Source organism: Callospermophilus lateralis, chromosome 12, assembly GCF_048772815.1.
Source record: "Callospermophilus lateralis isolate mCalLat2 chromosome 12, mCalLat2.hap1, whole genome shotgun sequence".
NCBI classification, from domain to species: Eukaryota; Metazoa; Chordata; class Mammalia; order Rodentia; family Sciuridae; genus Callospermophilus; species Callospermophilus lateralis.
In genome coordinates, this window is record NC_135316.1 from 70,033,398 (window position 1) to 70,040,494 (window position 7,097).

Consider the following 7,097-nt stretch of genomic DNA (forward strand, 5'->3'; position numbering starts at 1 on the left):
TCACTTTTGTCTCCTTGGGTAGGACTTGTCACTTGGCCATACTTAGCTGCAAGAAATGCTGGGAAAGAAGTATTTGGTGTTTTCTGCTTCTAGTGGAGACTGGCAAAGCAGAGGAGGAATAGGAACTGAGCTGCCCTACCAGTAACTGGCTACCAAGTCACCACCAATCCTCCATTAGGGAATAAAGGAAGGGCCAGAATCCTTTTGATTACTTCTTTTCATGGCATTTGAATGTAAATTAGATTCTGGGTTTCAAAGTGCCTACATCCTCAGGTTATTTCTGGGAATGAGGGTCAATTGGAAGGCTGCATAGGGAAATAAAGGAGTTGGGAAGTTGTCCCAGGCCACAGAGGATGTGCTCTTGGTTGTACTTGTAGCCCTGTTACTCCAATAGCACAAGAGTCGCAATTCCTATTGGGCGACTCCTCTGAGTTGGACAACTGTGGAGCCCGGCTCTGGGGCTCCACCATGATGGTGCCTCTAATATTTTGCCTCTGAATTGACTGCTCCTGCCCTATCAGAAGACTTTTTCCTTGTATTTTACAGCAAATATCCCAAGTGAGTTTCTATAGTTCAGTCTTCACCAGGCAGTAGAGGTGCACCTGTTGCAGAGCTCTGAAGGCCACCTCCAGCTGCTATCAATGGCCTCCTTGGCTCATGTGTGTGGCTGTTGTGGTGGATTAATTGTCTAACCACTCTTGGTCCCTCTCAGAGGGGACATGGGTGACTTAAGCTTCCTGAGGCTTTCCAGATGAGCTAATGGAGCTAATGGAGCAAAGTCTAGCCCTAGGCCATCTGCTGGTTTTTTTGTTTTGTTTTGTTTTGTTGTTTTTATATTACAGTGGTTCCACTGTTGATTCATCTTTATTTACTTGTTTAAAATTAAAGCCATAAAAGCTTTCTGCTTTTACTATCCAGAGTGCCAGAAAGCCAGAACAAACTAAAACAAACTGTGATGTCATTGGATTTTTTTAAATTGAAGTGAAATTTGCATAAGATAAAGTCTAATTATTTTAAAGTGCACAAATTTGGCTAGGTGTAGTGGTGCACCTGTATAATCTCAGCAATTAAAGAGGCAAAGGCAGGAGGATTGCAAGTTCAAGGGCAGCCTCAGCTTCTTAATAAGGTCTTAAAATTAAACATAAAAAGGGTTGGGGATGTGTCTTGGTAGTGAATCTCCCCTGGATTCAATCCCTAGCACCTGAGGAAGGGGAAGTACATATATTTGGTGGCATTTAGTGTATGTTGTATGATCAAACTCTTTGAATTTGTGTATTAATGTTAGGGATGATCTCATCTTCTATATGGAAAAGACTGTCAATGCTGCCTGTCAGACTGACCCCAGTAGGTATAATTTATGAAACTAACTAATCTTCTTGATAGGCTTTAAGGAAAAGGTATCTTCCTGAGCAAATGTAATAGGGCCACCCTCTCAGTCTCTTGCTGTCTATTCTCAAATGGCTCTTGCAGTAAGATGCAGATTATTTGCTGGTCATTTATTGTTTAATATTTTATGGTGGCTTAGCCAGCAATTAGATTCACCCAAAAGCAAACCAAATCAATGTAGGTCACCATCAAGGTCATGGGTAACTATGTCTGACATGAAAATAGAAGCTCTTCTTTCATTTACTCATTGGAAGAGGAATTTTCTAGCTTAAAGCCTCACTATGAGTTAGCAGAGGATCAGCTGCCACTCAACTTTTTTTTTTTTTTTTTTTTTTAATGGTAATGGGGATTACCCAGGAACATTCTGCCTCTGAAGTACATCCCCATCCCTTCTAAAAAATATTTATCTAGGGACAGGGTCTTTCTAAGTTGCCCAGTCTGGCCTTGAACTCATGATCTCCTGCCTCAGTGCCCTAGTGGCTAGGATTATTGTAGGGATAGACAAGGCAAGGCACCAAAGATAGCAGGAAACATTTTTATTTGGCTGCAGCCAGGTTCAGAGGGCACAGCTTTTGCTGTAATCAATCAATCCCCTGAACCCTGAGTTCAGGTAGTTTCAGAATTTTATACCCAGCATGTAAGGGGAGGGGCGCAGAAGTTCACAGTCTGCAGAAGTGAAAGAAAAAGCTGCTTTTATGTGAACTATTAAGGACAGCACCTGAGAAGGGGAGAGCTTCTTCTCCTCTTTTTTTCCTCCCTCTGACAGCTGTTACCATGGAGCCCAATTGGTAACTTCTCTTATCTTAGAAAAGTAGACATCTCTGTGAAGCCCCAGCTTAAGGCCAGAGGCCTTGTTTATACATTTCTACAAACTACTATACTGGATACATGTTTGTGAAAAACTAGTAAGGGGGTGTCCAGCATTGGAGTGCCGATTTCTTCCCAGCCAGTGGCCAAGTAAAACAGAACAACACAAAAATTGGAATTTTATCTACATTGAACTCTTTTGTAGAGACTCTTGCTGACAGTCCTAAAATCAGCCACGGTGAAGATTTCTGGAGAAGCCCAGTTAAGACTTTTCAGTGGAGAAAGGGGGTGCCACTTCAATGGCCCCGTCAGAACTGCTCAGACTTTTCCTCCTTGCCAGCCCTGGGCCTCAGCATGCTTCCTTGATCCTTCCAATATTACCCTGATATGATCAGAATCCTCCTGCTAAGCTCATGTTCACTTTTTATCAGAGGTAAAAACTGAACACGATGATCTGTTCCTAGGGTAAGTTCCAAGAACTGAAAACACAGTCCTCATAGGATCATATAACTTTTCAATTTTCCAACTGTTGAAAATAGTATCAGTTCTGACTCTGTTGTCCCTGGTTGTTCTGTGAATGTACCTAACCAACTTCCCTTACACTAAGAGGCATGCTGCAGAGCACACTGGCTAAAATTACCCCATGGGAGCCACCTGTTTAATTCCTTTTCTGCTGTGTCTCAAATCTCAGATCACTTACAGTTCCCTAAATTCTTTTTCATGGAAAAAGTCATTATTCCATCTATTTTGGGAGGTTAAAATTTGCCTTTTAAATGTGGTTTCTGAAAAAAATAAGTCCAGTAGTTTGCTCTGGCAAGTATCTAATATGAAGGCAAACCAGAAAGTTGCAGAATCAAATATTTAGCCAGATAATAGGCTAAAAAATAATTCAGACAACTCTACTGAAGGCTTAAATTGATTTTTTTAACATGTTGGATTGGTTGGTTTTCTTAATGTCTCATAGATATAACTAACCACAACAATATTTTGGTTTCAATTAAGATTTTTGAAATAGGACTGCTCAAAAAAAATTTAACAAAAAAAATTTAACTAATGAGAAAAATTAAAATATTGAACTCTTTATAGCAGTTTTTCTGGTCTAAATAGGGTGGATCCATTGAATGTAACACGATAGAGACATCTGGAATAATAATGATAATAATAACAACGGTCATTGGAATGTTTATTATATGCAGAGTATTATTAATTATTTCATTTATTTCCTTTAATTCTTACAAAATCCACCTAAGAAAGTATAACTGCTCATTTTTAAGAAACTGAAATAAAGAATGTAAGTATTCTTAAGTTTCTTACTATTAGAATGCTAAGTTCTCTTGCAGAATCTATGTGGAGGGAAAGAATTCATTCAGACAAGAGTAGCCCTCTTGGCCATTTTTCCTGAGGGGACCTTTACATTTTTGTTCCCCCCTTGCCTGTTTTGCTTGTCAACTCACTGGGTGCACACAATTTGGTGTGTGTGTGTGGGGGGAGGAACAGACTTCTAAGTGTTTAGGGTGAAACTGGGTGAAGTGAAGGTGAAGGTGAAGGTCAGGTTCATTCCCAGAAGGTGCAAAGAACCGACTGAGATTTATGCCTGCAAAGGGAAAACAAAGAAAATAAGATGTACATCCAATTAACATGGCAGAGAGGTGGGGAGTCAGGGAATCAGGAAAAGTACATACATTTCCTATTGCTGCTATAATAAATCACCTCAAATTCAGTGCATTACAATAATATAAACCTCCTTTCTTTTAGTTCTAGATGTCAGACATCTGAAATGGGACTCACTGGGCTAAAACCAAGGATTCTGCAGGTCTGTGTTCCTTTCTGGTGACTCTCTGAGGGAATCTATTTTTTTAAACTAGAAACAAATCTGTTTCCTTAATAGCTTTAACGTTGTTAAAGGTCTTTTAGCCATAGGAAAGCTTGATCCTGATCTCTGCACTGTGGAGATGGGTAGGAGAGACAAGAGTGGAATGAGTTACTAGTTACTATCATTTGCCTGTCCCTGTGGAACTCTATTCCACCAAAGTTAGACCGTTTGTTCACCAAAATTAATTTCCTCTCACTAAAGATATGGTTAAACCATGTCTTCCAGCGTCCTGTATTTAAGTGAGATTTTATGATTAGCTTTTGCCAGTGGACTGTGGCCAGAGGTGGAAAAGGAGCCAGTGTCTGTGCTCCATGTTCTTTTTCTTCCTGTTCTATGGAGATCTAGGATGCCAGGTGTAAAGATGATTGCATTATAAGAAGAAGCCTGGGCCCCCAAATGACCCTGTGTAGCAGAACTCCATTACCATTATGATTGGTGGGGGTGAGAGAGAGAGCAGAAATTAAGCTCCATTAAACTATTGAGATTTTAGGATTATCACTCATGGTAGTTGGCTAATCTGGATTAACACACAAGCAGCAAACAAGTAAATAAAGTAATTTCAAGTTTTAATAAGAGCTATGAAGGAAACAAGTGCATAAAATAATACAGAATAACCAGAAGGGATACTATTTCAAAAAGTGTACTCATCAAAGGCATTTCTGATGCAGTGACATTTCATCTGAGGCCTGAAAGATGAGAAGCAGTAGTTCTGAGAAGAGAGAGGGAAGAGCTTTCAGAATAAAGAAACTAATAAATGCAACAAACCTGAATGGGAAAAACATGGGACACATTGGCAGGAATAGAAAAGAGGCCAGTGTGGCTGAAACCAGAAGCTTAGACAGAGGCTCTCCTTAGGGAAGGGTTCATGGCAAGCTACCAGCTTTGGCGCAACTCCTTTCATGCAACCGCTTTTGTGTAAACATTAGATTTCTGAGAGGGTGTCTGCTGGAGAATGTATGCACAGGAAGCAATGCCTTCACCTGCTCTTCTAACTAATGCAACCAGGAGGGGCATAGTGAGGAAGAGTGGCACAGTGCACAGTTGGCAAGAGAGGAAGCAGGGAGGTGGCTACTGCAAAAGTCTAGACAAGTGATTGTGGTGGCATAAACTAGGTTGATTGCAGCATTGATGGACAGAAGTAACCAGATTTGAGATGCAATAATTGTTGTTTGCAGTACTAGAGGTCCAACCCAGGGCCTTTGCTTTGTAAATAGTAACAATGTTTCTATATTGCTATCTAGTTCAGAATGGATGTGACCTTAGGTTGTTTTTGTTTTGTTTGCAGTGCCAGAGATCAAACTCAGGGAGTCCCACATGCTAGGCAAAAGCTCTACCGCTAAACCACAAAGGAGCCTGAGTGCATTTTAAGTGCAGAGCCAGCTGGACATCAAATATGGATACTGAAGTTGAAAGCAAACGAAAAAATTAAGTATGATGTCTAATTTTTGGCTTGCACTTGAGAGGATGATGTAACATTTACTAAGAGACAATGTGGAAGGAATAGTCTTCAGAAACAAGATGAAGAGACTCTTAGCTGTGTTGAGTTTGAAGCTAAGTACATCCAATAGGAGGCATCTAACAGGAAGAAGGATATGGGTGTGGAGGAGCAAACAGAGCAGTACTAGATTTAAATGTGCAACTGTCAGGTGTTTTCACAACCTCAGTACTAGGTGAGGCCATCAGAGAGAGTGTGGCTTGAGAGAAGGAGCTCAGTAGAAACCTTAGCATTCTAATATTTAAAGATCTATAGAAAGAAGATCAGTAAAAGAGAGACTGAGCAGGGTGGGTCCAACCAGGGATGGCTAAGGAGGAACATGAGAAATGTATTTTTTTCATTAATAAAATAAAATTTAAAAAATAATATGTGTTCTTAGTTTTAAAAGTAACATTGCGCTACAGGGTTCACAGTAACAGTAACAGTAGCCTTCTCCATCCTTCTCCCTTACTGATCCCTGATTCCCAGAGGGAACCACTTGCACTTGGTCAGCTTTCTCTTCTGGCATTGCCTCCTTAATCTCTAAACAGCTCTTGTATCTGTAATTTCTTGTCCTTTCTCTTGGCCACCAATACACTTTCTTTCACTAAAGGTGGTTTCTCTTTATCTTGCACACACTCACCCCCACATGTGCTCACATGTACACACTCAGACACTTCTTCACTATCCTCCAATTCTGGTTAAAGATGGCCCCTGGTTTACCTTCACAGACTTTAACGATGGTGTGAAAGCCATATGCATTCAGCAAAAACCCTACTTTGCATTGTGCTCTTTTCCTGGGCTGGCAATATGGAGCATCACATTCTCTTGTGGTGTAGGCAATGAAGATGAACCATAGCTCCCGTCAGCCATGTAATCGGCAGGGGACACAACACTAATCTACAGTGTACTGTGTTGCCAGCCTTTTTTTTTTTCAGATACAGTTATTCAACAGATTACTAAGATATTCAAGCTTTTATTATGAAATAGGCTTTGTATTAGATGATTTTGCCCAATATAGATGTTCTGAACAGGTTTAAGATAGGCTAGGTTAGGCTAAGCTATGCTGTTTGGTAGGTTAGATTCATTAAGTACATTTTTTTGTGGTAAATATTTATTTTAATTTGTTATATATGACGGAAGAATGCATTACAATTCACATTACACATATAGAGCACAATTTTTCATGTCTCTGGTTGTACACAAAGTAGAGTCACACCATTCGTGTCTTCATACATGTACTTAGGGTAATGATGTCCATCTCATTCCACCATCTTTCCTACCCTCATGCCCCTTCCCTTTGCCTCCCTCCCCTTTGCCCTATCTAAAGTTCCTCCATTCCTCCCATGCTCCTCTCCCCATCCCCATTATGAATCAACATCCTTAAATCAGAGAAAACATTCGGCATTTGTTTTTTTGGGATTGGCTTGCTTCACTTAGCATTATATTCTCCAACTCCATCCATTTATCTGCAAATACCATGATCTTATTCTCTTTTCATGCTAAATAATATTCCATTGTGTATACATCCCACATTTTCTTTATCCATCATCTACT